Raw genomic sequence first — 13,826 nt, 5'->3', positions numbered from 1 at the left:
CTTCGCTAGTTCCTCAGATTCACCTCCTAAGAAGCTTGGTTTCAGGTGCAGGAATTTTCCTCCACCTCCTCTTGGGTGAAGACAGATGCAAAAGAATTCATTCAGCTTCTCCTGCAATCTCCCTGTCATCTTTTAGCACACCTTTTTGTTCCTTCATCATCCTAATGGGCCCTGCAGCTTCCTAAGCTGGCTTCCTGCTTTTGATGTACTTGAAGAACTGTTTGTTGCTAGTCTTGATGTTAGCAGCCATCGCGTTCCTCATAATCCTTTTTTGCCTCCCTTACAGCTAACTTGCTTCTCTTTTGCCACCATTTGTGTTCTCTCTGGTATTCTTCATCAGTTAAGTTGGACTTCCATTTTCTAAAAGACATCTTTTTTTTCCTAATAATTTCCTTAACCTCCCTTGTTAACCATGGTGGCTTTCTTTTGGACTGGGCGCTGCCTTTCCTAACCTGCACATTCCTTCTGAACTTTTTAAGACTGTGTTTTTAAATAACCTCAAAGCACCTTGGACATTTTTGACTCTCTTGATTTTTCCTTTTCAGCTTCCTGCGCACTATCCCCCTCATCTTTGAGAAATTTCGCTTTCTGGTAGTCAAATGTAACTTCATTAGTAGTTGTCACTTGTTAAGCATGCAGAGATGCCTGAATCTGATGACAACATTGTAGTGGCATTTCCAATTTCCCTGTCGACAACAACACTGACTTCCCGCACCAGGTCCTGGGTCCCACATAGAATTAGATCTAGGATCACATCTCCTCTGGTTGGTTCTACAACCATCTGCTCTATCTGCTCTGTTGTAGTAGCAGGGTATCTCCAGATCCCACCTTGAGGTTGACAGTCTTAGTTGTAGCCCTCTGAAGAGAGATCCTTCAGAATTCCCAACAGCATTAGAGAGTTGAAGCAAGTCCTCCTTACTATCAGATCTGAAGTCAATGAACTGAAATCTCTTCAGAAGCAGCAGCTGAACAGTTTACAAATGCAGAAAGCAGAATATCCAGCCTAGATGCTTCTATTTCCATCACAACCTCTGTTCAATGACTGCAACTTGAGGGGTGGGGTGGGGGGATCTGAAATTCTAACATTCAAGATTTAGAAAGCAGAAATCATTTACATGGGTAGGGAAAACCAGAAGGGAAGAGTATGGTGATTTTTTTCTCAGTCTGTTTTGAAGAACACCTTATCTCCACCTGCGGAATATTGGAAGGACACACAGATCCCTGGGTCAGCTATGGAATGCAGCAGCCCACCCCAGGACCATCATATTCTGCTTACTGAACTTTGACGCCAAAGAAGACCTGCTGAGGTAAGCTAGATAGATTAGTTGGCTGATGTGGGCCTCAGATAAAAAAATTTCCCTCTTTAATTATTTCCCCAAGGAAATTGTGGACTCTGTGAAACGTTCCTGCATGCCAGGCTCTAGACTGGCAAAAAGCTGTAGAAGCCGATACGATATGCCCATCAGTTTTCTGGATTCCAAACTTCAGTTCAAGCAGAAGCTTTTTTGATTAGCTTACTACTGCTGCCTATTTCAGCTCTCCTGCAGAAAGTAACACTTTATGCATCAGCCTAAAGCTCTGAACATGCTTTCCAAACTTTGTAGATACGTTTCCTGTAGATATTTTTGTAAGCTTTAGCAGCTATGAAGTTCTATGGGAATGAGATGTCAGCACTAGAACTGACTTTCTTGCCTTGTGCAAGTCTTCTCACCTCCTTTTGGGCCTTCTCCAATCTAGAGAACCTCCACAACAACAAACCTGCAGTAGACTCCCTTAAGGAATTCTTAAAACTGAGGTGTGGTTGGCCAGCAATTACACTGGAGTTCTTCTTTTCTCTTTGTTAACACTGTGACTAAATTATCTACACTTCCTCACTGAACATAGATATTGCATTGCAATATGATTGTTTGATCTCTAGCATTCTTCCCAATATCACTCTCTCGCTCTCTTTTTTTTATTCTGCCTCCCTTCTAAGTTTGCAGTCATGTTGAATATCTACTATATTCTCTTTGTTTCCCCCCCTCTATACCATTATATTGGTTGGGCCTGATGACGGGCACTGGAGCCTCAAACATTACTGGGTGCATTTGCTCAAACTCTTATGATGATGATTTTCTTTCTCCGTACGGCTCTGTTTCTTGCTCGTTTCTGTCACGGTTCTTTTCTTCCCTTTCTCTTCTTTTTTCTCTCCAGTTTTTCCCCAAACTCAGAGGTAGCAGATGGAACTTTGAACTGTCTTTACACAGTGAAGGGTCTAACAAAGATGACCCCTTGTTTTTCATTCTATGGTACCTTGTTTCCCCGAAAATAAGACCTACCCCCCAAATAAGCCCTAGAATGATTTTTTGGGATTTTGGGAGGATGCTTGAAATATAAGCCCTACTCCCCCAAAAAAGCCCTAGTTACAGATTCCCCGACGCAGCTCATCTGGGCACATGGGGGGAGGGGGAGTGCAAAATCATGGAAAAAAAATAAGACATCCCCTAAAAATAAGCCCTAACGCATCTTTTGGAGCAAAAATTAATATAAGACCCTCTTATTTTCGGGAAAACACGGTATCTCTCAGAAAATTTGGCAATTACTCTCTTCTTTTCATAAGAAGACAACAGCCCAATCCAGAACAGGCTGGTGTGCAGAAATGGTGCTTCTTCCCTCTCCAAAGGGCTTTCTTGCAGTGTGGGAAGCCCAAATAACTAACACACGCACGCCCCCACCCCCAAAAAAAACTTCATGGAAATCCCCCATAGAGAATAACAGAGATATATCACAAAAACCTGGCATATCTCTGAGGCCAGTGCCACTGGTGCACGGGGACTAAGGCGGCAATGGAAACCAGTAAAGGTTGGCTCTACGCCCTGGCTTGCCACAGACTCTGTGGTAATAGCCTCATTCATAAGTAGCTAAAGTAGGTAGCATGTCAGTCTACTGGTGTACAGATGCAGAATGGGTGCTTGTTGAAGATTTAAACATTGGATATAAACACTGGATTTTTTTCAGATCTCATTTATATGACTAATAGTTTACAATTGCACTGTACTATTTCTCAATACCTGTAGCACATATCTGATGTGTTGCAAATGCCTCATTTCTAACTTACTCACAGAAAGGTGGCCAAATTGTTAAGGCTCCTGGCACAACAACCCATGCACACAGTTGTTTACTACCCTGTTTCTCCAAAAATAAGACAGTGTCTTATATTAATTTTTGCTCCCAAAAATGCACTACGTCTTATTTTCAGGGGATGTCTTATTTTTCCATGAAGAATTCATTTATTGTTGAACAAAAAAACTGAACATTTATTATATACTGTACAGTAGTTGTCATCACAAACCAGGCTGTTGGGGTGGGGCCAGGCAAGGATGGAAGGGGGAGGGGTTTGGGAGTGCATTCTTCCAAACAAAAACGTTGCTAGCAGTATGTCTTACTTTTGGGGGATGCCTTATATTTAGCACTTCAGCAAAACCTCTGGTATGTTTTATTTTCAGGGGATGTCTTGTTTTCGGAGAAACGGTATGCACCCAGAGTTTACTATAATGAATGACCTGCAGTTTCAGATAGGAGCCAGATTTTAATTTTTTGCAAGTGTAATAAACATTCTGAATGGATCATGTCTTAACTGTCCTCTATATGTTTTCTATTGTCACCAAATTAGCAAATTAATTTTATACACTAAGAAGCAAGTTGTGACTCATAAAAGTTTCTCTCTACTGATGATGACAATGGAAGCTGGTTCTATCTTGCTGCTAATAGGACTACCCACCTTGAATGAGCTAACTCTATTTCATACTCCTGTGTCTGCAAATTACTTAACAATGTAGATTTTCCTGTTGCGACACTACTCAAAGAGATATGCAAAAAGTGCCTGATTAAGGCAGAAGGCTACAGGAGTGTGTGTATGGTGATGAATATACATGAACATTACTGAGAATATCAATATATAGTTCTGCACAGAAAGGAAACCACCCAAACAAAAACTTTATTCTATTAGGGCATGGACGTTGTCTACACAGATTTTATAAAAACATCTGTAACATCAAATACAAATCAGAACTACTGAAATTCAATCTTGGCCCAGTTTGCTCTACAGTGTGAAAATAGGTTTTAATGACAGAATGCTTTCACTTGATGACATTACAATTACATGACTTTAAGAGCAGGTTTACAAAGCCAAATATACATTTCAAATATCTTATATATGAATTTAAAATGAAGAACATTTTCAGAGACCCTTGTGTTTGCAATCTGAAATAGAAATTTTGTAGATGTATTTGGGGCACCAATACGAAATACACACAGAGGATTTGCAATCATTAATTATTTTTCTTTTGAAGTAGTCTCTGAGCAGTGAAGTTTTAATTCACAGGCCAACTATACTGAATTCTTCCAGAGTCCTTCAGTGCCTGTTGCTGAAGCGTATATTCCTTCTCTATTCATTTTCAAGCTAAGCCTTCTAGAATCATAACACCATGTTGCCATGGATAAGTCAGTTTGGTATGCTCTACAGTTCTTACTGGCTAAAGTCAGATGGGTCAGTTCCGGCAAACAAACCTCCAGGCTTAGATTGGTTTTCATGCTATTTTCAGGCACAGATACGAAAGTATAAATATGGAACAGTAGGCAAGCAGATACTCCAAAGGTATTAAAGGTATTCATCTTTTGTCTTCAGCATCTGACATACAAAAGTTTATTGCCCCTAAACAATATATTTATTATTTTTTATATTTTATGTAACTAATGAAGCAATAGGTCACTACTTCCTGTCTAATGGTGGCTTAATTTCGAAACAATGAATAAGTCTTTACAGTCCCACTTCATACAACAGGACAGAATGGTTTCCTCCAACAGTACCTAACCCCTACATGAAGAAAACTAGCACATCAGGGATACATGCTAGGCTATATGCCTTTTTCCAGAATCTGTTTTCTACATGCAATTAAATGTTTCTTTCCATTGAAAAACATTCAACCAAGGGAGTTAAATAGGCACAGGTTTGCCACCACACTGAGGTTTGTAAGAACTACTTCATTAAAACTAAGAGCAATTATGGAAGTTACTACATTATAAAATAGTTGATAAAATGTGTGAAACTAAAGTACCTCAACAAACCGCCATGAGCTACAGGTAGGGAATAGGAACTGATGAGTAAGGAGGCACATACAGCACCTGACTGAAGATTAGTACATACATGCAGTCCATCCACAGAAAGGCTGCAATACGCACATTAATGGATACATACAGCACAATGACACACTTCATCCAGAAATCAGTGGACATGGTGAAAATGAGGAACAATCCAACCAAAGTTAAGCACTTCTATGTCCCACAGATCACAGCAGAGAAAACCTAATTACATACTTAATTTGTCCACTGTAAACAACAGGATTTAGATTCTTCATTTTGGACAAAACAATTCCACAATGAGTGCCTCTCTTTTCAGTTGCAATGCACCTTCTGCTGGGGTTCTGTTACGTGGATTCAGTTGGACTCATCAGCCAGGTCTTCCTGCCCATCTTTCTGGAAAGGAATGGGAAGGCTGCTGGTTTCCACTGCCTGATGTCCTGCTTCCTTCTTTATGTTGTAGAGGTTAGGCTAAAGCCACAAGTCCATGAAGGTAAATGTTTGTTATGTCTTCTTTCTGCTCATTTCATAAGCAGACCACTGATAGGGTTTCTTAAATATCTTGCTACATCAAAAGTCAAATGATGAAATTGTCCATGATCAGATGTTCAGGGGAAAATTTAAAGTGGGGATCAAGTGGAACTGGGTCCAAGTCTTTGTAGTCCTTGTGGTCATGTAGCTGTCACCTCCTTAGTGAGAGGCACATCTCTTCATACATTACTTGGTCCTAATGGGAATGAAAGGAATGGGGAGGCAGTCAACAACAATATTTAGAAAGTGACGTTGTACCACAGTGAAAATTGATGGAAGACAACTCTCTAGGTCTACTGGCAAATATTTGATTACAGTAATTATCAAAAGAAAAATCAAGATAGAAGAAGCAAAGTAGCTCATTTCTTAGGCTCATTCCGCACACGCAGAATAATGCACTTTCAAGCTGCTTTCACAACTGTTTTTGCCATTCCGCACCGCTTCAAAGAGCCCTGAAAGCAGCTTGAAAGTGCATTATTCTGCGTGTGCGGAATGAGCCTAAGTTTCTCAAGGATACAAGTTTCTAGGGCTATTTAATTATTAAGTAGGAAGTTACACTAACAGCAACAGTTTCCTATAAGTCTTCTTTCCATTTCTGGGAAGCTATATGCAAAACATCTTCTAAATAGGCTTGTTGACTGGGAGGAACAAAATAGTATCTTGGGCCTGGAACAAATTGGATTTTAAAAAGTCAAGACTACTTTAGACCATTGTATGATCTTTCATTTAATATCCTCAAAATACTTTTAAAAAAGAAAGTCTAACCTCTATACTGCCTTTAAAGATATGAAAGGGGCTTTCGATTTGGTTGACAGGAAGTTGCTTTGAAACAAACTAGATAGAGCCCCTTGGGGATGGGGCGGTATAAAAATCTAAATAATAAATAAAAATAAATAAATAAAATGGGTATAGACACTAGACTCCTCCTACTTATTAAGTAACACCACCTGCAAGAGTAAGTGTACGCCCACCGGCTTGCTGACTCCTAAAATACCGGTTGCAAAAGGTGTTAAATAGGGATGTGTTTTGGCCCCTGTGATATTCAATTTGTTTTTAAATGACTTGGCACCACTCTCAAGGAAGTACACTCGCACTGTCCCAGTTTGGGCAACACCCAGTTACCAATTCTGCTTCATGCAGACAACGTGGTTCTGATATCAAGATCTAAGGTTGGTCTAAAACATCTTAAGTTTAATGAATACTGCTCCAACAACCTGCTTGAAGTAAATACAGCCAAATCAAAAGGAATGGTTATTTCAAGTAGGCCTAATCCCAGCACTTGGCTTCTTAACGGCATTGGCCTGGAACAAGTTAAGATATTTAAACACCTGGGGATTCACTTCCACTTTAGAGCAGATTGGGCAAACCATAGAGCGGCAGCAATCAGGGGATGTCAGAATTCAGTTGGTGCAGTTGTGTGGTTCTTTTTCTCTAAAGAACATGAATTCATACCTGCGGCCTTAAAAGTCTTCAAGGCAAAGGTGACACATCAACTCCTTTATGGAGTTCCCCTTTGGATTGGAGCTTGGAATAAATCTGCAGAGAGAGTCCAATCCAAATTTCTTTACAAGATTTTTGGGGTCCCCCACTGTGTTCCATATGTTGTTCTGTGTCTTGAATCAGGAAAGCATTTGTTGGAAACCAGAGCGTGGATGACTACTTTAAAATTCTGATCTCATCATTGCTTTAATATTGAGGCCGAAAGCCTCACCCATTTAGCCCTCCAGAGAGGGCAATCCTCCGAATGGTGGAAATGTATAGAGGCCAAAATAACCTCTTTAGGTCTCTCCTTAGAAACCATTTTTATGCAATCTGCAAATGAAATTTGGCTATCCCTAAAAAGAAGGCTACTGGACCAGCATACCAGTTGCTGTTGAGTGCAGCCAGGACATCTTGCTCGCCCTTGCACTTTGGAATCTATCCTGAAATCAGCCTCACAGCTAAATACCCATCCCATTTGTCAGAGCCCAGGCAGAGATGGATCATTACTCAAGCTAGATGTAACGCATTCCCCTCTGCCGTTCTTAAGGGCTGAGAGTTGAATATTCCACTTCAAGATAGAACATGTGCATATTGTCAGGATACTGTTGAGGCCCTTGAGCATATTATGTTTTCTTGCCTGAGGTACACGTTACCAAGACTCTCCCTACTTGTCCCAGCTTTAGGGAATTTAAAAAAGTTGTTTGGAGCATACAAAGACTATTCGCCTGCTGAATAACAACAGCGGGATAACTGGAAAAACCACTGAATTTTTATTAGAAGTGCTCGAGTCAAAGACATAATGGAAGCTTGATCACCTCTTCTTTACCAACTTTACATGCTTTGTCCAGTTTTATGTCCTGTTTTAACACCCGCTCTGTCCTGTATTTTGTTTTATTTTTACTGATATGCCTAATAAAGGTCAGTTGAAGTTGAACAGTTTCCTCTGAAAAATAAAGACTGATAATATACTTGAGGTACTGTTACCATAACACCCCGGCATAGTGGGGGGGGGGGGAGGGGAGTGCTTATTCACAGGTAACCCTGCCCGTGTGCCAGCCTAAAGGGTGATGCTGGCATTGCAGAGATGGGGAGCCCATTCTGTGGCGATAGCCAAGTCTACCTACAAGAAACCTATAGGAATGGGTTCTTATGCTCATGTTTTTAGCTGAACAGCCAAGGAAGAATGTATCCTCAACACGACATTGAATGGATACTCATTTCCAGCCACAAAGAAGACTCCTGATGCCATTGCCTCCTCTGATTATCTTAACCCTGATGCTTCCTTCTGTGACTAACTTCTTCTGACCACCTTACAATACACTCTATTGCAGTGGTTCTCAACATTCCTAATGCCACAACCCTTTAATACAGTTCCTCATGTTGTGGTGACCCCCGACCATAAAATTGGTATATATAAAATATAAAAAGATCATTTTACGATGGTCTTAGACGATCCCTGTGAAAGGGTCGTTCAACCCCCAAAGGGGTCCTGCCCCACAGGTTGAGAACCATTGCTCTATTGTTTCTCTTAGCAATCTATCCGGACATCCCCCAAGGGCTGTCCTGACATCCCCAGAGGTGATCCATCACCCTATAGCAGGGATGGCGAACCTTTTCGAGACCGAGTGCCCAAACTGCAACCCAAAACCCACTTATTTATCGCAAAGTGCCAACCCGGCAATTTAACCTGAATACTGAGGTTTTAGTTTAGAAAAAATGGTTGGCTCCGAGGCGTGCGTTACTCAGGAGTAAGCTTGGTGGTAGTCGTGGCTTTGCTTTGAAGCAACCGTGCAACTCTTCCAACGGGTGAATCACGACCCTAGAAGGGTTTACTCAGAAGCAAGCCCCATTGCCAGCAACCAAGCTTACTCCCAGGTAAAGGATCGTGCTTTAGTTCTTCTCATGAAAATCAGTGGGGTTTAACAGTGTTTAACAGGGTTACCTACACTGCTTCCCCAAAACTAGGTCTTAGGTTTAATGCTAATATCGAGTAGCAGCCCAGGTAGCCCTAGATGTGTGTGTGTGTGAGGGGTGGATGGGAAGCACGACTGGTTGCGTGTGCCCACAGAGAGGGCTCTGAGTGCCACCTCTGGCACCCGTGCCATAGGTTCGCCACCACTGCCCTATAGATATTTTATCCCCGCAAAAGACCATTTGCCTAGTGCCACTGACACCTTTCCGTGTTTGTTACTGTGCCCAACGCATTACACCCCCTGGAACCAGACACGGGCAGTTTGACTCTGAACCTTGGATCTTCTTCACTTCATAAGCAGGTCGTATTACCCATATATCCCATCCCCTTTTTCTATTTCAAATCTATTTTTCAACCTATCTTAAGAACTCTGTGTATATATTTGATGAATTGAAACAAATGATTGTGAGCCCCTTATCCCTACAATAAAGACTGTCAAATTTGCATAATATTCGTCTCTGTGGATTTTCTTCTGAGAGCTGATCTTCATATACACTAGTATTAGATTCCTTATCCAGCCTCTCGCAACATTAACAAACAGTCTGCTCTAAACTAACATTCCCCACTAAGGGACTGTGTCTCCACCTTGAGTAACAATACAACTTGTACTCTATTAGATCATACCTGTTTGGATGGGAGTGGTGAAATTATATAACTATAAAAAGGTGTGCCAAAGTTTTACAAATACTTCATGTACCTGTCAAAGGGAACTCTGACTCTCAAAAACACATATTCTGAAAATCTTGTTGGTCTCGAAGGTGCTATGGGACTCAAATCTAGTGGTTTTACTGCAGACCAACCCAGCAGCCCTCTGAAATCATCTTCATAATTGTATGTTCTGTTGTGTATAACTTCATACAGCATTTCCAAGCACCAGTAAACTGCATAGCATTTAGTTGAAAAATGTCACTTTAACTTGAAGTCTGTGTACAGAATTATATTTTTATTCCTATTCAAAGAAGGCAATGCAGCCAAGGAAAGACCCCACAGAAAATTATGGGACTTGAGTTAACTTTGACTAACAAGCTCTAATGTTCAATGTATTGTCGAAGGCTTTCACGGCCAGAATCACTTGGGTGCTGTGTGGTTTCCGGGCTGTATGGCCGTGTTCTAGCAGCATTCTCTCCTGACGTTTCGCCTGCATCTGTGGCTGGCATCTCTGGCCCCGTTTTCACCTGCATCTGTGGCTGGCACTTGATCCTCTGAAGATGCAGCCACAGATGCAGAGCATCAGGAAAATCTTCTTTCATTTTATGGCCATACAGCGGAAGTACAGCATTCAATGTATTGTCGAAGGCTTTCACGGCCAGAATCACTTGGGTGCTGTGTGGTTTCCGGGCTGTATGGTCGTGTTCTAGCAGCATTCTCTCCTGACGTTTCGCCTGCATCTGTGGCTGGCATCTCTCCTGACGTTTCACCTGCATCTGTGGCTGGCATGATCCTCTGAAGATGCCAGCCACAGATCTGAAAATCACTAAATTATAACCGCCACAACCGGAAACCACCTAACCTAATATTTCACTGTATTTAAAACAGATAAAAGAACAGTGATGATTATGGTGGGAACATTATCCAGAGAAAGTAATGGAAAATGAGAAGGTCAAGATCCTGTGGGACTTTCGAATCCAAACAGACAAAGTGTTGAAGCACAATACACCAGACATCACTGTGATCGAGGACAAGAAAGTGATCATCATCAACCGGTGACAGCAGGTTCATTGAAAAAGAACACGAGAAGGTCACTAGATACTACGATCTGAAAATCGAGCTTCAGCATCTATGGCACAAACCAGCTGAGGTTGACCCAGTGGTAATCGGCACGCTGGGTGCCATCTCAAAAACACTAGGGCAGCATTTGAAACATATTTGAATTGACAAAGTTAACATCTGTCAAATTCAGAAGGCAGCCCTACTGGGATCCGCATGAACACTATGCCGATACATTACAATTTCCTAGGCCTCTGGGTGAGGCTTGAATTGTAATGAAAGGCCAACAACCAGTTAAAGATCTGGCAGCTTTGAAATCTACAATAATAACAATAAAGCAGCAACCAAATGTCTACAGAACAGACTGGTGCTAAAGACTGCTTCCCCCGATGCATGATAATTTATGCAATCATCTTCCACAATCAGCATGAGCCGCTTATCAGTGATCTACTGTGATGATTTAATGTTATTTATATGTACCGTACAAAACTGAATGCACATTTTTGGTTTGTTTGCAACTTTGAGCATACTAAAGAAAAGGCAAAATACAAACCTGATAAACAGAATAGAACTTTCCCTAGTTTTTTTAAAAAAGCAGAGCCCCCAGGGAATAGGGCGGTTTATAAATCGAAACAATAAAACAGTTGTTTCCTCCTTAGCTTAAGTTATCCAGGTAAAAACTCAGAGAATTCCTTACCTGTTTTGAAATAGAAGATTTCACTTTCTTAAACGCTTCTTCAAAGTGTTTTTTGTTAATCTTAATTTCTTCTGTGGATAATAAAGCATAATAAAAGAGAATCTTAAGAAGATCCTTCGATATCATATTAAGGAACTGACTGTGCTATTGGAACACATTAATAAAATAATTCAAGAGAGAGATTTAAAGCAATCTAATCTGTCACAGGTTTGCTTTCCCACTCTGCATTTCTACCCAACTTGGTGGTGATTCATTCAGAAGTATATAGTGGGCCCAACTGCATGCTGCCATCCAGGAAAACAGACATGTTTGCTAAATGCTAAAATAGGATGGGAACAATACACCAATTACGCAAGTCTCACTGAGAATGCCTGATAAGGAAGCTGTTGATGAAGGCTTGGATGCAGCAAAATTAGAAAGGTTATGGACAAAAGAATACCTTCTGCTGCTTTTTGATACAGGACAATTAAGCATTCCAGATCCAATCCACTGAAAATGAGCCCAAATCCTGAACGTTTACTAATTTTCTCTGAAACCTCAGTTAACACTTACTAGATGAAGAATCTCTGGGCCAACTATATGCTTAGGAGAGAGACAGATAAGCACCTCAAAACCAGCTAACTTCCATTAGCTAGGGATAGTGGATGGTCAAATTGACAGTCTGGCAATGAAACAGCATGTTGGGCCAATGTCGCCTCCTTTATATATATCAAGCCTTCCATGCAAATGCTTGGTCATGCAGAGACCGAGTTCATGTAGGATGCCAACTGCAATTCACTAAGTTGGATTCACTTTTTCAAGTCTGCAAAAGGAGAACCTTCTTACAGTGTTCAGCTTTAGTCAGTTGATACTGGAAAAATGGTGACTTTACACATGTGGCTCTAAGAACAGAGAACAGATAATCCATTAGATCTAAACTCTGCATTCCTATTTAAACTAAACCAACATGGCACTCCTATTTAAGGTTCATCTTCACTGTGCTACTTCTTCACAGTCCAAAAAACAAACATGTAGGAAGTTAAACACTCTGTTTGCATTAGAGGTGCCAAACAAAAATTTAAACATTGAGAACTTGGAGCTTAAACCCAGTAATGCAGAATATATTTTCTGTATTTGATTTATGAATGTTTACAATGCATTCTAAAATTCTCCACCCCTTTGCCAAAATTCATATCTCTAAGTAATTGGACAATATTACTTCAAGCTAACACGTCCGCCGAAAGCAGTATTCAGTAATAAGTCATATAGTTGCTGGTCCCTGCATCATATTACAAGGAGGGGAGAATCGTTCTCACTCTGAGGTAAATGAGCCCCCACTTCAGCAAACTAAATTCTTTACAGTAATACTACTGGGGGAGGAAAACCACTAGGTTAAACAAAGCATCTGAATTAGAGTAATTCCGTCTCCATCAAAAGCATATCGGGGGGAAATGGCACCTGGGGACAACACCTTCTCGGGGTGCCTGCTTGGCACTGAACCTCCCACCCTGGGCTCAGGGCTGGGGCTTGGGGGTGGCTCGGATGGGCACTGCAGTGGCAGGCCAGCTCCTGGGCTGCTGCGGCGCCCATCTAAGCCATCCCTATTCTCCGTGCAGGCCACCTCCTGCACTCCCCAGGCCCTGGGGAGGGCAGATGCCGGCCTGCAGGGAGGTGTGGGGAGCAGGGATCTGCAGCGGGCGGCCCAGGAGGTGGCCTGCCGCCACGGTGCCTGTTTGAATCACTTCCGCCCCCGCCTCCAAGGGCCTGGCGAGGGAAGGAGGTGGCTCAGACGGGCACCACGTACTACTCATGGGGATGGGGGGGGGTCAAATGACCCCTGGGTCAGTGCGTGTGTGTGTGTGATTTTGCACCCCCTGCCTGCTCACCCGGGGTCATTTAACACCCCCCCTGTCCCTGTGGGCGGTACGCCCCTGGTTTCCACAAACCATTAACTCTTGTGTTTTCTATAAAGTCTACAAACAAAAAAGGTAATTATAGTACTGTGATAAACATCTCAGGCTCATTTCACAAAGACTCCAACTACCAAATAATCCTGTCTAGCAATCAATAACAAAACTACGACATCCCTCAATGAATCACCCACATTTGACTTTGGGTGACCGTGACCATGAACCCAAAGGTTGCTGGCCGAGGTAGGCACTGTGTACCAGTAGCAAATAGTTAATGTAAGCAGCATTGTTGTTGTTATGATGATAGCAATCTAATGCTTAGTAGCCATCTAGCGTTGCGTCTATAATCTTTAAAAGATATTTTGCTACGCTTTCGCAGAAGTAAGGATCAAGATTATCTAAGATTAAAGGAATCCTAAGAGCATCAGTT

The 13,826-nt window shown here is 41.7% G+C and overlaps 1 long non-coding RNA gene across 1 annotated transcript; it reads right to left on the bottom strand.

The window, feature by feature from the left end:
* Positions 1 to 3,955: 3,955 nt before the first annotated feature.
* LOC125425340 lies at positions 3,956 to 11,714 on the bottom strand. Its single transcript, XR_007243350.1, has 2 exons — positions 11,508 to 11,714; positions 3,956 to 5,845 (listed from the first exon to the last, which is right to left on the bottom strand). It is a non-coding gene; the product is annotated as an uncharacterized LOC125425340 (long non-coding RNA).
* Between the last annotated feature and the right edge of the window lie 2,112 nt (positions 11,715 to 13,826).

Source organism: Sphaerodactylus townsendi, unplaced genomic scaffold (assembly GCF_021028975.2).
Source record: "Sphaerodactylus townsendi isolate TG3544 unplaced genomic scaffold, MPM_Stown_v2.3 scaffold_298, whole genome shotgun sequence".
NCBI classification, from domain to species: domain Eukaryota; kingdom Metazoa; phylum Chordata; class Lepidosauria; order Squamata; family Sphaerodactylidae; genus Sphaerodactylus; species Sphaerodactylus townsendi.
This window is presented reverse-complemented; position numbering and strand designations above follow the sequence as displayed.